This window comes from Callospermophilus lateralis, chromosome 9 (assembly GCF_048772815.1).
Source record: "Callospermophilus lateralis isolate mCalLat2 chromosome 9, mCalLat2.hap1, whole genome shotgun sequence".
Classification (NCBI taxonomy): Eukaryota; Metazoa; Chordata; class Mammalia; order Rodentia; family Sciuridae; genus Callospermophilus; species Callospermophilus lateralis.
This window is the reverse complement of record NC_135313.1, coordinates 41,815,367-41,836,537: the sequence shown is the minus strand read 5'-3', so window position 1 is coordinate 41,836,537 and position 21,171 is coordinate 41,815,367. Positions and strand designations below refer to the sequence as shown.

General features: G+C 37.7%; 1 long non-coding RNA gene across 1 annotated transcript in view; it reads left to right on the top strand.

Moving 5' to 3' along the window:
• LOC143407610 (uncharacterized) overlaps positions 1–20,365 on the top strand; it is a 40,753-nt gene extending 20,388 nt beyond the window's left edge. The window contains exon 3 of the long non-coding RNA XR_013092364.2: positions 20,149–20,365. This is a non-coding gene — a long non-coding RNA (uncharacterized LOC143407610). The remainder of the gene's footprint in view (positions 1–20,148) is intronic.
• Positions 20,366–21,171: the final 806 nt, after the last annotated feature.

Here is a 21,171-nt window from a genome sequence, read left to right as displayed (position 1 = left end):
TTTAGTTGTAGATGGACACAATACTTTTAAAGTTGTATTTATTTATGTGGTGCTGAGGATAGAACACAGTGTTCCACACATTTGAGGCAAGCACTCTACCACTGAGCCACAACCCCAGCCCCAGAACACTTTTTTTAATGTAGTAAAAAATGTCAATCTTTTTTGGCTCTTGAAATTTGAATGATATTTTGAAAGAACTCCTTGAAACACAGTTTATAAAAAAAAGTTTCTTTCTGTGATTTAATTATTTACTTGTAAACCATTGATTGATTTGGAATTTGTTACTATAACATGTAAGGTACAATCTATGGATACAGTTATTTTTCTAGATGCAAGAATAAGACATACAATGATCAACACTTTTATTTAATCTTATACTAGAGAATAGTCCATCTAATTAGACTAAAGAAAGAAAATAGAGGCACAACAATTTTAAAGAAGGTTAAAAATTTAGCATTTTTGCAGATTATATGATTATATATCTGGAAAACCCAAAAGAAGAAACTAAAAAAGAAATACTAAAACAATAAGAGATTAAATAAGATAGTATGGTAACACTTTTATATATAAAAATCAATAGTTTTATCTACAAATGACTAGTAAAAGATCAAATAGAAGAAGAGAACTCATATATGGTGGTAGCATAAAAAAATAAAAACCTAGAAATACCCTTTGTAAAGTATATGCACAATCTATATATAGAAAAGTTTAGAATGCTTTTGAAGGGCACACACACACAAACACACACACACACACACACACACACACACAAAAAAAAAAACTATTGAACAAATTGGGAGATGCATCATGATTTGATAGAAATAGTCAATAAAGTTATCATTCTCCCTAAGTTAATTTGTATATTGGCATCCCAATAAAAAGATCAATGGTATTTTTTGAAATATTCATGCTGATGTCAAAGAATACAAACAATAAATATTAATAGCTAGTAATATTTTGAAAATGAACACAAAGTGGGGGCTAACACTTTCTATTAAAAATATTACAGGGCCTTGGAACTTATTGCAGTTTTCTACCAGAGAATAAATAGATCAGGTAAAAAAGGAGGAACTCAGAAATGAACTTCAAAAAATAATGGAAATTTTGTACACAGTAAGGGTACAGTCTCAACTTAGTGGGAAAGAGATGATGTTGGAACAACTCATTTATTTCAAGCTGAAAGTTGTGGATCACTGTATAATAAACATAATGATATTTACAAAATGCATCAGGATTGTCCCAGATCCTGAAAAGCCTAATGAGATTGAAAATGCACTTTAGACTCTGACTAAACCCACAACTTCAGCAAAGAGTTTGAGAGAGAGAGAGAGAGAAATTGTTCTTGTATCCAAATGAAGTAAGTTGATCAGGGCAAAATTTATATGTATTCATTGTTCTATCCTCTGGTGTGTAGGTATTATGGAAAGAGAGAGGCAATTAGATATTTTACAAAGGCAAGAGTGAGAATACTTCTAAACTCTAGGAGTCATTCTTAAAATTTGGAATAATCCACTGAGCTTATCAAGGAAACTGGTGGTATTCTTTAATGATTTTTAAAATACCTGTTTCAGTGAGTGTAAAGGAAATTCTGGAATGAGAGGATAGGGGACCTTGTCTTATAAATAATTTTTGCTTTATTTTAATACTATCACAGAGAAGATATATAGGTCATTGCGAGTCAACAGAATGCAAGATATGGGTGGAGGCAAGCTGTATGTAGCCTTAATTGCTTTTATTAGTGCTCAGGAATTCTTGCTTGGCTTATAGACACAGCTCCAGGTTTTTCATCTCCAGGTGCGACTATCCCAGGTTTCTTGTTTTATTGCCTAGCTTACCTAATTTCACTTTCACGTCTCCTAGGTTAAATTTGAATAAAAATTCTTCAGATCTTTCTGCAATATTGGGCAAGAGAGCTGTGTTGTGCAGATTAACTAATTCAGGGTCTTAAAGTCATTTGATTCAGGGTGCAGTATAAATGCAAAGCAGGATGCATCATAAAGCAAAATGCTAATTATTGCAGGCAATGCAGATGCTACCTTTAAAGGTGCCAGATGTGTATCACCTCTCAATAGCACAGGCTGGCTCCTGAAAAAGGATACCAGACACGGGATGGTATAAATTGAGCAAAACAAATCACTTGGAAGAATAAAAACCACTGAGTAGATCAGTGATTATCAGAAATGTTAGAAGGCTACTTTCTGGAAGACACCCAGGTCAAATGGGCAACAAAAGATATGGTTAAAAAACAAAACAAGGGGCTGGGGTTGTGACTTAGTGGTAGAGTCCTTGCCTAGCACTAGGTTCATCCTCAGCATCTCATAAAAATAAATAAAATAAAGGTATTGTGTCCAACTACAACAAATATATATATCAAAGAACATTTATAAAAACAAAACAAAACAAAACAACCCTCAGCTTCCGTATTTGCTAAAACACTGAAGAATTGTATTCTTGTTTGTCTTCTTTTACATTGTTTTGTGGCTTATTCAAGGTGGAATGCTGCTTACTACTAAGGTCTACCAGGGACATGATTTAATCTAAAGTATGAGAATTTTTCAATATACTTTTTTTGTTTTCCGCAGTGTAGGCTCAGGATTTTAAAGCAAAACTCAGTATTCAGTTTATACAGATTTATTCTTTATTATGAAGATCAGTAAACTTTAAATGTTCATGTCGATAATGATTGTTTCAACTACCCATGAGATTAAGGTGGCCTTTTAATTAATTTATTTGTATTACATATCCAAAAGGGTTGTTTTTGAAGGGACATAATTTGGAAAAAAAGACTAGAAGAAGACATATGAGACATGAAAAGGAAAAGGAGGTGTATGCTAACTACCAGGGCAAAAGGGACCTCTGAAGACACATGAGAATTTTTCTGTGGCAAGGTCAGAGGAGGGGAGCCTAAGAGGTTGCGTAATTTTTGTCATCAGGATGGAGTGAGCATATCAATTCTTCAGAAGGGATAGTGTCAGCATTTTATTCTAAATAAAATTTAATGCACAGAATCTAATAAAGGAATGCCCAAGAAACATAAGGTTTTTGATGACAGTTTTACAAAATATGAAGAAAAAACTTGTAAAATAAATTTGGCTTCACTCTGAAAATTATAATATCCTAATTTAGAATGAGAGAAAAATGAATCTGCAACATCATAAATATTTAGTGCTGGGCTCTTTTATCTTGTGGCAGACTTCTCTATTTAGCTATCACAGAGACCCCAAAGTCCAATATGAATATAAAAAAGGAAAAAACCCCGAGTATTCCAGAAGATTCTATTATTCATCCTATAGAAGGAGCTTTATATCAGGATGATTTCTTGATTTTGTTTTCTGGCGTGCTTCTTTATTTCTATAATTCCCATCTGTCTAGCATTATCCCACCTAATAACACTTAATATTTATCCACCTCTGTCTTTGTGCTCACATCTTTAGGAAATCAACAGTTACAGAAGTGATGACAAAGATAATGACAATTCTACTCTACTCTCTGTCCTCTTTCTTCTTCCCCCTACCAGCCAAATCTCTGGATGTTCCAGCCTGTTTCCACTCTTCCATTTTCCTGTGCTTTCCTCAGTTTGCTGTCCTCTGGCTTCTCCCTCTCCTCTGCAGGAAAACACCTCTTGTCAGTCTCTAATATCATCCTCATTGCTAAATCCTAAGGATGCTCTTCAACCCTTTTCTTCTAACCTCTTGGAGATGACAAGTGTCTGCTCCTTTCTTGATACTTCTTTGCTCTGTGACTCATTCTTTCAGTCCTCCACTACTCCGATGACTTGTTCTAGTGTCCTTTGTGTTCTTCTCTTCTTAGACAAATCTCTTACATTTTGGCGGAATCCTCTTCCCGGCTTCCATTTTGCATAATGCAGCACACTTGCTGTGGGGGTCTCATCTACTCCCATGGCTATAATTACTATCATTTTCTTGAACTTCATATTTTCATATCCAGCTCCCTGCTAGATGTCACCTACTGGATAAACATCAGACCTGTCCAGCCTGAACTCATCACTTGCTCCTTGTATAGATCTTGCACTACCATCCACTCCAAAATGCAGAGGCCGTTCTTGTCTTTTCCTCTGTCAACTTCATCTCTAGTAAGTTATTAAGTTTTGTTGCTTCTACCCTCCAAATACCTCTCAAATATGTGCAGTTCTTTCCACTCCTCCGCTACCATCCTGGATCAGGCAATTACAATCTCTCACCTAGAATACATTTATCACCTACTTGTCTCCTTGTCTGTGGCCTTGTTCTTCTGTCAGTGGTTTCCACTGTAGCCAGGGATCTTGGTACCAAGGAATTCAGATTATGTCATTTCCAGGCTTAAAATCCTTCAATGACTCCCTATTCTCTTATAAAGAAGTTCATACTGGTTGATAGAGCTTATCAGACCCTTCATGATCTTGTTCTCGTTTTCCTCTTTGGCTTTATTTTTAAAGGAGGTGTGTGGAACTTACTCCAAGTCTCCATACTATGAGTACAAAGTACCTAGTTAGGAACATAGACTTACAACTATAAGGGTTCAAATTCCAGCTTATCACTTAATATTATGACCTCAGGTAGCTAGCTTACTTAAGTACTCAATCTCAGATTCCCATCTATAATATAGAATAATGATGAAATTATTATGAGGATTAAATGAGTCAATGAGAGTAAAACATTTAGAGCATGCTGGGGCATACTCAGTAAAATCACCCTCTATCCGCTATTACCACTAGCCCTAGCACTGAAGAACGTGGGACCCCACATTTGTGATTCAAAATCAAAACAATTCAGAATTTTAATGTCCATTTTAGGCAAAAAGTGAGACTAACAAGGGTGTGATGTTTTTCAATGTTGCTATTTTGATCTTTTTTGGAATATACCAGATTGAAAAAAAAAGAGAGGGTCTAAGCCCTTTGCTTAGGGGCTCTCTTTGCATTCTGTATTCCCTCAATTTTCCGATTACCATTCTATGTCACAATTTCTTCTTGTTTTACCTCCCATTATAATGCTATTGCCATGAAGGCAGAATCAACTTTTATCTTATACACTTTTTAAATGCTCTCTGCTTGGCATCACCTGTGTTCAGTAAATCAGAGAATGACTGAAGGCCAGGAACCTCACTTTTCTTTAGTTATCATCTCATTAGGGCAGAAAAAATAATAGTAAATTTATATATATATTTTAAAGTACTATTTGTTTATTTCTTTTTCCTTCTGACATTGTGCCTCTGCATTAAACACTACTCATAACCAAATGAATTACTAACTTGGTCTTTGCTGTTTTAAAATCCAAGTGGTAGTAAAAAATGAGCCTTCTAAGATTCTGAAGACCTTTTCAAAACCTGGCAGGATTGTTCTCTGTGCTGAATTTTGAAAACCTGGTATGAAGGCATTGGTTTTGCATCTGTGGTCCTAAGTCAAACCTAGAACTCTTAATGGTGGGAATCTCAGTCTGGGGCTGACTGGTGAAGAGGAAATTTTTGAGCCCTCCCAATCAGGGTCTTGGGGAAGTTACTCATTTACCTCCAATAGAGAAGTTCTTACGTTTCAGACTTGAAGCCCCTGGGAAGTCCCTGATTCCCTGTTTGGCAGTTAGGTGCTGAGATTTCATCTCACCATTATAAATTATTCAACAAACATTCATAAGTTCTTCCTAGGAGGTTTGTACTAGTGCCTGCAGAGGCATTATGTATTACACAAAGACAAAGACTTGGGCCTGCCCTTCAGAAGTGCAATCTAGAAATCACCTGCTGCTCTTAGAAAAGTCTACCCCACGTCTTCAGGGAAATCCAATATCTGCCCTAGCAGTTTTGCAAATGCCCAGGGAGTTCTGCTTCATCTCATCATCTTGGGCTCTGATGTTTTACTGAACTGGATTTATATTGTTTATTTTGTGTCCTCTGGTTGTTCCTTTATCTCTGTTCGGGCATTGACTCAGACATAGGAGGTCATTTCGTCTCCATGATTCTTTTCCTCAGATTCTCAAAATATCACCATTTCAAAATGGAAAATAATCTTTTCTCATACTTGTTTGCACTACATGCTCCAACTTTCTCCATTCCCTACCTATAAGCTCTTCTTGAGCTTCCTCTGCATGGCAGTTATTCTCCAGTGCACTCTGCTAAACAGTGTTCCAACTGTTCCATCCATGTCCCCCCCTCTTCCTTTCTCCCTCATTATGTGAGTAACATCACCATCACCATCCTGGTCCTGACTCCTCCAAACACATGAATGAATATAGTCACAATGGGCTTCAAAAACATTTTTTTTTTCTCTTTCCTTTACAGAAGTGTGACACCTAGGGAAAACTTGGAAGAAGAATAATTTATTTATTGAATTCTTTACTTCAACAATTGAAGGACAAGGACCAAGCCTTGTTTGCCATTGTATTTCTATCACCTACACACAGAATAAGTACTCAACAAATATTTATTATGCAAATAAGTTTACAATTTCCAGGAGACCTGCACTGAAGTTAAATATGTTCAGTTTCTCTATAAATAGCTCAGCACCACCTAATGTTCCTATTCTCTAACATAGGCTGTATTCTTGTTATATGTCAGGGCACTATAAATTTGAAAACAGGTTTTGTTCATCTGGCTTGTATTCTGTTCACAGCATTCTCATTGATGTCTAAGGCAAAACAGTGAGGATCTGGCAAAATGTTTTGGCTGTACAGACTGTGGAGTTGTTTTCTTCAGGTGCCATGGCTGCCAATATCCCCAAGATGGAATGAACTTTTGACTCTGGGCACCAGATAAAGCTTCAAGCTGTTCCCTGTAGGAGTGAGGAACTTGGAAGGAGTTAAGTACTTCAATGGCTTTCGCTAATGCTTTTAGGCAGCTTCACCTATTTTTGCCTAAAAAGCACACAGAACAGTTAAAGATCAAGGCTTGTTTTAAATATGTCATCCAGGACTCCTGGAAATCCAGGTATTGGAAATAATGTCTGACAATTGTTTTCTTCTTTAAATAAACCCCAACAGCTTTGCCACCAGCAGTAAGTTCCTGTGCATTAAGGCAATGTGTCCTTGAAAGGGGTTTCATCTCTTCTTACATATCCTATTTATTTTCTCAGGTGGAATGATCTCAAAAAATACCATTTTAGCTTAATGAAATTACCAGCCTGGACGAAAAGCTTTATGTTTGAATAGAACATTTTTTTACTTCCCAAGTACTTTTTCAATAAGAAAACTGACGGTGATATAGCTGTTGACCTTAAAGATGAAATATTTGCCTTTGCATGCTGTGTATTTTCTCAAGAGAAAGTTGTGCTATTTTCCTGGTCCTTCAGTGAAATATGGTGGTCCCTCACACAGGTAGAAATGCTTTGGACCTTAGATCAACAATGTCACAGTCTTCCTTGCTTTTATCACCCATAGCCTGCATTTTGTCTGGTAGCCAGTACACGAAAGCTGCTGCTGCTGTTTGAGCAGATTTCTTTGTTGTGTTCTCTTCTCATTTTGAAAACCATAAGAATTGCTACTCAATAAAAAAATAACAGTTGAGCTTCATTTCAGTATTGGTATTGTGGCTCCAGCTGGGAGCACTGCAGCATGCTCTGGAGGAAGCTTTTAGGAGTCTCCATAATTTCTTCCTGACCCCAGCTGGTGATCAGTTTATGTCCTGAAGCTTTCGGATGAATAGCCCTTCTAATTCCCATCCTCGTGTGGGTGCATTCTGGCTTGCCCTATCTGAATAGAAAATCTGAAAGGTGACAGTGTTTTGAAATGTTATTCCTCTGGAAACAGGAAGAGAAACACCTTAGATTAATACCCTTCTTATTTACTAAAAAGAGAAAGCATATTTTGTATGTCACATTAGAATGCAATGCAACAATTCTCACCTAGTACGGTGTTTATGGTCCATTTATGATTTTGTTCTCTTCCTTTTCCTTTAGCATATTATTTCATTCAATCAATCACATAATCATTCTTTCATTTTTATATTCTTTATCATATATTCTTTTATTCAACTCACATCTATTAAGTATCTTTTATATGCAAGATATTGTGTATGATAATGTCCCCCGCCATTCTTGATTTTTTTTTACATCCACAGTTTACAAGCTCATAGGGCAAATAATAATTGAATATAGATGTATATAACAGAGGCTGATTAAAAATACTCTGCTGTTTTAAACTTAAGAAAAAAACCAGTTTACAAATTATTTTCACCTGATTTAATTCATGTCTATACTACTTAAAGAGTTGATATCAGAATCCACATTATATTGTTCCCTTTCTTTTGTGATTGCCAATTGTATCCACTTAGCATTAAAACTACACTAACACAATGTATCTGCTTTTCTGAAGATTTTGTGAAGGAATGCACCAGGACATTTCCTTCGTCATAGCCTTTTCCCTTTTGTCACTGACATTGTTACTAGGTTGTAATTAGAATCTGCACAGGGACGTGCAAATGCCAAACTGGATTTCTGGTTGGGATGGCGGCAAGAGACAAACTGTTGTAAAATGTACCAGTAAGTACCATTTAAAATATGTGCGAAGAAAAAAAAAGGTTTCCTTTCTCTAGAAGATTGAGTTAATTTACCTTTAAGAAGGGACACAACAATCTGGAGCAGATTGTACTGGCCATTTAACCCCCAAAGGGGAAAAATAAAATTATATCTCCCAAATAAACTTTAGTCTCAATTACAATCTCTATGGTCTCTTCTAGCTTTAAAATTCTATGATTCTAATTATGCTCTCCGTGAATTTGTTTCCATGGCTCTATCAATAAAAGGCACAAGGCTGCTTCTATAAAACTCAGAGTAAGGTGGAGATATGAAAATAACCAGTCAACATGACAGATATAGAAAGTAGGGCCAGATCATCTTTTTTCCTTAGTTCTATGGGTCATTCCACTTTGCATTGTGTGAGTGTAATCTGGAAGAAGAACCACCTGGTGAACATAAGATGAGTGACCCAAAGGTAGATTATTAACTACTAATTATTCTATACTGTGTAGTCAGACATATTTAGATTACCTAAAACTACAGTTAGAGAGGTTTTTTTTCCTTTTAATGCATTTTCAGAGTCATTATCATCTTTATATTCATAACTGCTCTGTGATATAGATGATGTGTTTATCAGCAGGACCCAAACCAGAGGTTCTGAAAATCATTTTTTCTTTCTCAAAACACCTGAGTGACACAGGGCACTCAAATCAACTGGGTGCTGGGGATGGCAGTTTCTCAACAGGAGGGCTTCTGTCCTTCCTCCCAGAAGGTATGTTGGAAATTTGAGGATGATCTTAGCTTCACTCTCAACTAAGAGTGAAGCTCCACCTAACCTCTTCTGGTTGTTTAAACTACTTCTGAAAAGCTTCTTTGATTATCAAGAGTTCTGTAGATATCAGAGGAGGGAGCTCAAGAGAGTCAGCAGGATTCCTTCACAACCCAAGTAGAGATGTTAGGAGTGAGAAATATGTGGGAATGTCACTTTAAAAAATAATTTTCATTTCAAATGGTTTGGGTGGACACAGAGACCATGGATGTTACCTTGGAGGGAACCTTTTAGAGAACAATGGGACTAATCAACTGTGTGTGTTATTTTCTTCAGTTAATTGAATTGTCTTACTAACTTGGTTATTAGGATCCTGGCTTTTAACTTATATCCCAGGGAAGACTCATGATTACAGGCCAATCTGCATGTGGTATGTTCCATAAAATAACCTTCACAAACATAAACCTTGTTATCTTGCTTTGAAAGAAAGTGAATACTGGAAAAATTTATAAATGTTATCTAACCTTTATCAGAGCACTTGGGTTATTTGTTTTTCTGCTCATATGATATTTCTATTTTCTTCATAAACATGATTTCATTAGTAACAAGGCTCTTAAATTAGAAAAAGATGGTGGGAATGAAGAGCAGGATCCATGAAAGAGATGTGAGAGAGTTAATCTAAAAAGTTCATATCAATTTGGATGTGGGAAATAAGAGAAAGAGAAGATGATTCCAAGGTTTTGCACCTGATGAATAATGAGATAACAATGTTATTCATGGAAACAGGAACACAGAGCGAGGAGTTTGGGACAAGGAGAATTTGAGGTGGTGACTATGAGTCAAGCATATGGCTTGCCAGCTCAGTGTACATCATTAGTGTTCTCCAACAGACCAGTGGTAATTTGGGCTTGCAGTTTATAGATTACTGGGTTTCCATAGCTGTAATAGTTGAAATTACAGGAATAGATAGGATGCATTGCTAAAGAGATAGTTGAAATTGTAGGAATGGTTGGGATGCAAGTATGAAAAGGGAAAGTATACAAAGGAGATTTTTGGAGATAATCCATGGGAAGTATAGCTGATAAATACACCAACTAGGCTTTGTTACATGCACAAATTAAAAACGCACCTCTGAAATATACAGTGTCTCTGGAATCATATAGCATTGTACATGTTGGCATAGGAATGCTGTCAAATATTAGATCCTGATTCCACTTTTTAAACAAGCAGAGCAAAGGTGACACGATTTATGCATCTTCTCTGTTGTCAATCCTGGCATGGTGTTTATTTTCAGCTGGGGAATGTATTCCTATGTAAAGATTTAATGAAAAAAAATGCATGAAAGAAAGAAAGGAAAAAAAAGGAAGGAAGAAAGAAGAAAACACAGCCAACAAGCCAGGTTTGTGGCAGGGAGTAACTCCTGGTTTGTAACAGGAACGCTTCCCAGTTTGTTTAGCTAGTGACCTCCAACTTGATTCAGAAGAAGTAGTATTCACTGCAGAATGAGAAATGATTCATTTCTGGTTCAACTGTAGCCTTGGGCCTGTTCCTCCATAAAGAATTGCCGGGTGAGCTTGATTATATTCCTAGGCTCAGAGGCTGGCACTTCCAGAAAGTGCTCTCTTAATCATTTCACTCAGGTCCTCAGCCTGACAGCGCCAAGAGCCCCAAAGGGGAATCGCCACAGGCTTATCCGTTTTCCACCAACATCTTAAGGGATTTCACTCCTCTTAGGGATTCTGTGGGCTGTGGTGTCCTTTGCCTTGTCCCCTCTCCATTTCCCGCCCAGTGTGTTGACTGTAGGGACTAATTGCTGCGAGCCACATAAGTTATCATAGTTGCTAACGGGTTCTGAAACACCTCTCTTCATTCTAGCTGGCTTACAGGTCTCTGACAACCTCTCTATCTTGCTTCTGTCTTTCTTCAGCTTTATTTCTTTTCACAAACTCTTTCCCAGTGTCCCCTCCCCTTTGACAGCCTATTTAGTCCTCTGCTCTCCCGAGTGGAGAGAGAGTTGCTCAGCAGAGTGTCATGCTGTAATGGAAACTAGGTCCCACGGGTGCCCACTGCCTGTCCCTGAAAGCTTTTTCATCTTGTCCCTTGTTACCCCAGAGAATAATTACTTCAAAGACCAGTCCCAGTGCCTGGTATTTCAGTTTATCTCATTACCTCCATTTTTTTTGCCAAGCCCGCCAGTGATGCCAGAAATCAAATCAGGGTTGCTGGCAATATTGCCTGCCGAGCATGTTCTGCCTCTCCACTGCCCGACACTCTAATGTTCCCTGATTGCAAACCCTGTCATCATCTTCTTTGAATTAGCTGTGCCTCCTGAAATGGCATAATGGCTGTGCTTGCTGGAGTGCTGATGTGGAGTCCTGTTTTAACTGTCTGTCAAAGTCTGGGCTAATGAATTCTATTAGCATATTAACTTGCCAGCTTTGGGAGCCCAGGAGGAGCTGGGCAGCCAAACGCAGTTGGCAGAGCACAGCTGCAGTGCTTCAGAGAGCTCCTTGGCAATTGTGGCACCAGAGACTCCAGTAATGTAAATGTGCAGACATGGGAATGTATGCAGAATTAGAAAGGTTATTTGTAACAATGCACTCCAGCTGTAGAAAATGGGATAAGAGATGACATTTTTTGACTGTGGGGTCTACCTCAGGCATTTTAAAGAGTAGCATAGCCTTGGGAATGCCCGAAGGCACTCATGGTCTAATCCTATATTCTTTTAGAAATTAGAATGTATGGAAGCAAGGTATACTTTCCACATGACTTTTTATTTTTTTTTTAAGATGGTTTGAGATAGTCACTTGATATTAATCTCTTTTTAACTCTGATGACCTGTGATTGGCATTCTTCCTTTAATAACCAGGCATCATTGTTAGGGATGCTTGTTAAGAGTAGCTGGTAGCTTAATGACCGGTATACCACTTTCCCGACCCTTCCATTGAAATTCAACTCCCTGGAATAGCAAATTATGCAATTACTAATAACAGAAAAAGTGCCTTTTCCCCCCAGTAAATAGAGGCTTGAAGTGGATGTATATTCATCACCGATTTTACATTAGTGTTTAGGGTAAACTTGCTGTAAGAGCAGGTACCATGGTTGCTAGGCAACCAGTCGTGATTGTTATGCCCAAGATTCAACTCTTAAAGTGTATATTTAATGGGTGTAATCTTCAATTTAGTTTTAGATTAATTTAAAAAATGTATAGCTTGAAATACTTTATGTTAATAAACTTTTAAATTTTGCAACATGGTATTAACACTAAATGTGTGACAGGCACTGAATTCCAGAAAGGTTTCTTAAAACTGTTATTAACTGTGGTTAGAGCTAAATTATTCTGCCCACCTAAATAACTTTTGAATAAATTAACAAATTAATTAGTGTTGTTCTCAAAGACTTGGTGAAAGCTTGCATATTTCTGGGTAAAGGATATTGCAGACATAGCAAATGTAATTATAAGGTCTGTAGCTAAAGTTGAGTCTCTCTGTCTTTATTAGTCTATCATTTCTGGTATTAAGCATGATCACTTTTTAATCTTTACTGTCAACAGAAGAAATACATGCAAGAACTTCGATTTACTGAATCTGATGCAGTGATATTGTGATATTTATTTTGTAAACATAATCCACAATAATATTATTTCTGTCAAAGACAATGGTGCTTAAAATGCTTTATGATCTACTTCTAGTTTTTCTTCTTCATACTTATTTTTTTGAATATTATTTGTTGAAGTATTATTTATCTGGTCCTTCTTTCCTATGAGTAAATATACTTGACACCAAAAACCCAAATAACCCAATCAATAAATGTCCAAAGGAACTGAGCAGACACTTCACAGAAGAAGAAATACAAATGAACAAAGAAATATATATAAAAAAATGTTCAACACCTCTAGCAATTAGAGAAATGCAAATTAAAATTACAATGAGATTCCATCTCATTCCAGTCAGAATGGCAATTATAAAGAATACACATAACAATAAATGTTGATGAGGATGTGGGAATAATAGTACACACATAGATTGCTGGTGGGATTGCAAATTGGTGCAATCACTCTTGAAATCAGTATGGATATTTCTTAGAAAACTTGAAATGGAACCACCATTTGATTCAGTTATCCCACTCCTCAGTCTATACCCAAAGGACTTAAAATCAACATACTACAGTGACACAGCTACATCAATATTTATTGCAGCTCAGTTCACAACAACCCAGCTATGGAACCAACCTAGGTGCCTGTCAGCAGATGAATGGATAAAGAAAATGTGGTATGTATGCACACTGGAATATTATTCAGCCATAAAGAAGAATGAAATTATGTCATTTTCTGGTAAATGGATGGAACTGAAGAATATCATGCTAAGTGAAATAAGCCAGACCCTCAAAATCAAAGCCCAAATGTGCTGATATACGGTTGCCAACCCACAACAAGGTGGGAGTAAATAGAAGTCCTTTGGACTAGACAAGGAAGAAAGAAGGGAAGGGAGTGGAGAGGGGAATAGGAGGGACAGTAGAATTAATCAGACACAACTTTCTTGAATACATGACCAGGCTAACTTTGCATCATGCACAACCACAAGAATAGGATCCTAATTAGAATAAGTTATACTCTATGTATATGTAATATGCCAAAATACACTCCATGGTCATGTATATCTAAAAGAACAAATTTTAAAAAAGAGTATATACAGTCATGCCTCCTTTTTATAGAAAATTTCTTTTATGTATTGTTTATTTCACCCTTTGGAAGTTCCATGAATGAAATGAAATGAAGTAGGTCATTGACTATCATGGACGCTGATGATTGCTTACTTAACAACAAACCTTACTTGGGCTTCCCCATCCTCTAATTCCTTCCTTAAGAATGCATATTCTGTTCGTATCCCTGAAAGAAGTACCCCAGGAAGATGGATCTTTATTTAGTTCATGACTAAGTCAATTATTCCAATAATTCCAATCTACTTAACTGCATTGGCTTGGGACTGGGCATGTGATACAGTTTTGGCCAAAGAGACAGGAGAACAGTATGAGAACAATATTATGGTTAAGATATGAGGTATCCCCCTAAAAGCTCATGTAAGAGACAATGCAAAAAAATTTAGAAGTTAAATGTTTGGTTTATGAGAGCCTCACCTCATCAGTGCATTAATCCCTTTGAATAGATTAGCTGGGTGATAACCTTAGACAGGTAGGGTGGGGCTGGAGGAGGTGGGTCAATGGAGGCAAGCCTTTGGGGTATATTTTGTCCTTGGTGACTGAAGCTTAGTCTCTTTGTTTCCTGGTGGCTAGGTTCCATCTGCTTTCCTCTGCCATGATGTTCTGCCTCATCTCTTGCCCAGAGCGATAGCGTTGACTGTCCATGTTCTGAGAGCTCTGAAACCATGAGCCAAAAATGAACTTTTTCTCCACAGTGTTGTTCTTGTCAGGTCTTTTGTTCACAGTGACAAAAACTGACTAAAACAGAGGCATGTGCCTAATTTTTCCATCTGGTACTGGGCAGGGGGCGGATATTATGGGATCATATGATGTTTGAACCTACTGCACCCAATTGTAACCACAAAGGAAGAAAACTGCAATGAAAATCTGAAGATGAAAGATGAGAAAGATGTCATTATTGAGCCACTGAATTATTCAGCCTTGGAAATTTGGGCTTCTTATGTGAAAGAACACATTTTCCTTATTGTTTAGGCAACTTTTCATTTCCTGTAGCAAGGCAATGTTACTCATATCAACTTACTATCATTTTATTTTTAGTTAGGATTTATGTAAAGACTAAATGTTTATGATTTCTCATATTGCCTCAGTCTCTTAGGTCATTAAAATTGCACACAATGTGCAATATTTTCCTTTGCTTCAATTGGCTGACTCTCCATGGCATATGCTTGCACACTTGCCTTCAATGCAGTAATCAGAAGAGATGATTGATTGATTGTTCTGTTCATCAATCGTTTGTAGGCAAGCCTCTCTGCCAGCTAACTAGGAACAGTTAAATACCACACAATCCCTATAATCAAAGAGTATTCAAAAAGACAAACCTGTATTTTTTGGTGCAAACTAAAAAATGCATCTTTGGAGAGAGGAGCAGGATAATAGATATAGATAAGCGAGAAAAGAAAGAACTCGGTTTGTATTTTCGGCAATAAAGCTCTGTTAGTAATTGCATTTTCATAAAAATGCATTGACTCCTTCAGTGTCAGTTTTCCTTTCTAGTGTTTTGAAGCAAGGTGAGCAGAGGTTATGATAAAGCATAACCGGAAGTCAGTTGTGCAACATAGCTGCTAATGATTAGGAATGACACAAGATGAACAAGGAGTTGTAATCAGAACTTCTATTTGTGCAAAAATTGCACAACACAGTGAACCCCAACAGACTCTTCCCTGTAAACATCCTGCGGTCAGTGAATGAGTGCACAGTATGTACTCTTAGAGGATAGGCACTGTCATTATCGCACACCTATTATTTACAGTTCCCAACATTCTAGCCTATTCTATGCTCTCTACCTTTGCACATGCTATAATTTGTACATGAATGATAGCTAAATTTTTTGTTCTCCAAAGCCATCTCTTAGCCAACAATACTCAGATCGGCATCTCTTTTGAGCCCCTTTTTGGGCTTCCATGCCTTAAAGAGTTAGTCTTCTATTGATGCTGCATCTTATACAATATCCTGTGTTATGGTTAGAATAAGAAGTGTCCCCCAAAAGCTCCTGTGTGAGATAATGCAAGAAAGTTTAGAGTTGAAATAATTGAGTTAGGAGAGCCTTAACCTAATCAGTGCATCAATATCAATCCCCTGATAGGAATTTACTGTGTGTTGACTCTAGGGCAGGTAGGGTGTGGCTGGAAGATGTGGGTCCAAGGGGTCAAGCCCTTGGGTTTATATTTTGTCCATGAGGGGAGATATCTATCTATCTCTCTCTCTCTCTCTCTCTCTCTCTCTCTCTCTCTCTCTCTCCCCTTCTTGGTAGCCATGTCCCCAGCTGCTTTCCTTCATCATATCCTTCTGCCATGGTATTCTGCCTCACCTCAGGCCCTAAGGAATGAAATTGGCCATCTATGGACTGAGACCTCTGAAACTGTGAGCCCCAGATAACCGTTTCCTCTCTAAAATTGTTCTTGTCAGGTCTTTTGGTCACAGCAGTGAAAAAATTGACTAAAACATCCTCATTTGGCATATGGTAATTGGTTTGTCTTCTATTCCCACCATCCTAGGGGACTAACCCATAGGTTTGTTCATCTTTGTGTTTTATCACCTAACACGGTGCAAGGCACATAGCAGGCAGCCTTTTCACACTGCCTTCATGGTGTTATGCAACAGTATTTTAAACAATGAAAGAAATCAAGCTTCACTGTTGTATAGGTACATGAGTTTCCCTTCAACACAGTGTTGGATTGCATTTGCCAGCCAAGGTCTCATACTCACTTCTGTGTGTATTATTGAATTTATAATTATCTGTGCCTTCTGTTTCTAGACCTGACTAAGTGTCAGCTGGGAGTTTTAGGTATTGATAATAGTGCTTTGCAATGGAACAAAGAGAAAAGATGAAACTCAGAAAAGTCATTGTTACTCTAAGTAACAGGAGGGAAAAAGTGAAGTGGAGCATCACAGCCCATGTGAGAGTTGTTGATTGCCCATGGGGTTTCAGTTTCTCTTTCCATCTGGCCTTACTAATTGTGATAATAGGAAAGTGAGATCTGGGTCTAGATTCGTAGATGTGATTGGATAGGTCCCAAGAAACTCCAGTTTATTTTGTACCTAGGAGCACACAGAATAGGTTAACAACTTGCCTATTGCCTTCATTCCCCTTCAATCCCTTTATCCTTGGGATGGCCCAGTAGACTCTGTCTTTTGCAGTCTCTTTGGGTCCCTGATAAACAGAGCAGTTAGGCCTGAATGAGCTGAGAGATGAATAAGGGAATATTGATGCCCCACTATTTAATTGCCTCCTAAATCCATGGTAAATTTTTCAGTGATTTTAAACTCTGAAAGAATAGCAGACTCATTGATTTCTGTAATTCATTTATTTAGGGATTTCTATTATCAACTGAATTTGATTGATGGCTTCATGACAAATAGCTGTGTGCTCAGCATATACCAGCACTCCATAAGCTCACTCAGCCATAAACAATGTGTGATATAATTCTTGGGTCCTTTTGCTGAGTCTGTACCTTGCTATTTGGGGAACAACAGATTGTGATTCCTTAAGTGAATGGGGGTAAAGTTAAACTCCTGTTAGTTCCCTTAGAGATATACACATGTGCATACATGTATGCATGAGTGAGCACGCGCGCGCGCACACACACACACACACACACACACACACACACACCTACCCACCCACACATTTGTATGTGGATCCTGAGAATTTTAAAAGTCCTTTTTTGAGATTCTGTGGCATTTTACTCCAAAATGTCAAGCATCAAGCTCCTCTTGTGATTCAGACTATACCAGAGTCGCCAGGATAGTGACACAGTGGTATTCTCTGCATGCTCTGATAGTCCATCTCCAAGTTTGTTTCTCTCAGATATAAGGGATGGTAGGTAGTGCTGCCATCAAATATTTTTATCAAAAATTAAAATGGAGCCTCATAAACCTGTTTAGTTTATTTCTCACAACTTCCACATGGATGGAAGTTAAGTGTGTTTTCTATTTTAGAGAAAATGGGAAGTCATTATACACTTGAAAACTTCTTTGCCAATCAGATATTATTAACTTTAAATATTCCTTCCAGGTTACATTAATGGGATTAGTGATATGTATTTGACAATGCTCTTAATGTTTTTCCAGATGCAAATCAATTAATCTGTTTTAAAGACATTAGAATAAGGTCATCAATAAAATCACTAACCAGAAGTCACCACTATTAACATTTTAGTTAATTAGCTGTTTTAACTGAATAATTTTCTTTTTAGAACACTGTGCAGACAAACACAACTACTATACAGGGTCATTATTACCATTAATGTTGGTCTTAATGATGAGGTTTTTGTGTTTTTTGCTATTTGCCCAAGAGCTACAAGGTAGTACAGAGACTGATCTGTACTAAGATCTGTATGAAGCAGTGTCAGGTCCACTCTGGCCAGCTGGCCTTGTGCAGCTGCCCAGGGTTCCAGACTGCCTTCACCTGTTATGGAGCAAGAAATAAAACCATGGCTACCATCTGCTGTGGGAAATGGGAATTTTCAGTTCAATCTCATGTTTGGTTTTATCATTTGTAAGATCACAAAGTTTCCCGTGTCTGATCTAAAAGGAGTCTATGAATGAACAAGTCAAACTGAAAGACATTAAGAAATTATGCTGTCTTGTCAGAAAATATTTACTCTTAGAATTAGAGATTAGTTAACTTTAAAATTCAGATTATAACAGAGTGGGAAGGCACTATGATGACTTTAAAACAAGGTAAAAGAAGCAAGTATTTGATGGACAACATTCTTTTTGTGGTCTAATGTTTATCTTGCATTATTTTCCCTAAGTGTAAAACAACTCCTCTTGGTTATTTGATGAAATGGATTTTCTATCTCACACACAGTCTTTTGGGATTTATAAGACAATGCCATGAGTAACACATTGATATAAAAATCTCATATGGGAATATGATCTACATTTAAGAATAAGGAAATAATTTAGTTACCTGTTTATAAAATTAATAAAATTTTAAAAGAAAAGCTAAAGAAAATAATTTATTAATGTTAATTTTCTAATCATTGGTGAATTAAACTTTTTGTATGAAAATAATATAATGACAAGTCAAAATAGAAATGTTTGCAACTTTTAGTGGATACTTTTTTGTACATGAATTGTAGTCTACTGTCTCTTCATAATTATTAACATTATGGTTTTTTTTTTGGGGGGGGACTTTATTCATGAGGGACAACCGTGGTTAAGACACAACCCAGCAGGTGGTCATAGCCTCAAATTACTGAGTGTCCACCTGCAGGGTGGGGGAAAGCATGAAGGGAAGGAAGTGCACCCAGAAACCCCATTCCACTCCTAGAGACCCAGACACACTCCCAAGTGACTCAAATGACAACAATTAGATGGAATAGTGGCCAGAGTGAGAACCTGTGGGACCTGTGGAATGGGGCAGGTGCAGAACCCCCATCCATTCAGAAATCTCTTGGACTTCATTTGTCTCCCTCTTCAAGGACATCTTGAAGGTCATGTGCAAGTCTCTTCAAGGCGGCTTCTAGTTCTTTGCCATATACCCCAGGCCCCAGCCACTGGGCCCTTTGGGAAAGGCTGCTGCTGGGACACTCTCCTGGGCACTCTCCGGGAGGTTCCCACAGGCCTGGCCCTGAATGAAGAAGCTTCTGGTGCTTCTTGGGCTGGGGGAGTGGGCGTCTTTGGTGGATGGGCATGTACAAGATGAGCCAGATCGGGGAGGGCAGGGAGGGGGGCGGAAGGGGGCTTGCCCAGCTCTGGCTTGCCCAGGTTGAGTGTGCCCAGCATGAGCTCGAGGGCCAGTAAGAGTGGAACTCAAAGTGGTGACAGCCTGGTTCCCAGTACCAGGATGAGCACTGCTGTACCCTAAACCCGTCCTTCAGGTGTTGCTCCTCTAGGCCAAGGCGGGAGGCCAGGGGCGCCAGGGCACCCAGGGATGGAAAGGAGTCCCTCAGGAAGTGCACCTCCAGATCTTCCTTCTGCTACTTGCTGAGGATCAAAAAAGGCCTATAGGGGCCAATGGGCCCAGTAAAGTGCGAAGGCTTTGGATATTAGCCATGGCAGCAGAGGCTCCGTTCAGAGGAATGGGCAACATTATGGTTATTGTTACTAAATTATATAACTGAAAGATGGGAACATTATAATTAATGCTAATTAATTATATGGAGACTATAGAGGGAAAAGGTTTTGTTCTGTTCAATGTACTGTATGTCAGTACCATTTTGCTGGTGGCTGCTCTTCCCATGTTGAAATATCCCTCTTTGATCCCCCAATACAGGGAGAAGATGACCAAGATTCATCAGTGGATGTGTCCTATCTAGTGAACACCTTCACAGCTTGTTCTGCAGGAGCTTGTGGATGGACTGGTAGCTGTCCTGCAGATGGAGAACACCTCTATGTCCACGAATTTTTGTATTTCTACTGAAATTTGGCCAGTACCCACAAGTTGCTGGAGTTGCTGTGTTAAAAAGTGTGGATAGCCCCATACCTATACAGTTAGGTAAGAGTAAGACATTCTGGTATGCTATTGCACAGTAGGGTGGCTATAGTTAATGATAATGAGTTGCATATTTCAAAAAACTAGAAGAAAGGATTTTAAATGTTTCCACTATCATGAAATGATAAATGTTTGAGGAAATAGATACGTCAAACCTGATGTAAAACATTGCAGAATGCATACTTGTACCAAAATATCCTATGGTACAATATATATATATATATATATATATATATATATATATATATATATATATCTCCTATGGTACAATATATATACATACATACATATATATACATACACATTTGTTTGGAAACTGATAAAAAAATACCATATATTTTTGTTTTATATATCAGTTTTTAAAAAATAAATTTAAATTAAAAAAATTAAAAACACCTTCATTAAAAAACAAAACAACAAAGTGAAATCTTTGTTTTCAGAATCTCCTTTGGAGTCCATGTATGTGTGTGAGTCACACTGGCAGTTTGACATTCTTCTTACAAAGTGCTGGTTAGTAATAACAGGTTATACATTTAGGCCAGCAGTTCCATATTTCACTCTTGAGTTCCTTTAGAAGTCTTGGGTGGATGCCATCTGGTCCTGGCGATTTTTATTTACATTTAGTTTGTCAGTTACGCCTGGGAGAATCCTGTATTTTCCAGTTTGTTTTAATATCTTTGACCTTTCTGCTTTAAAGCAAGATGGAAGTGAGACTCTTTCTAAGGTCTTTCTCAGTAAAGACTGCAGCAAATAATTCATTGATTCTCACTGTCATCACCTCTTCATCCCAGTGTGACCTTTGCG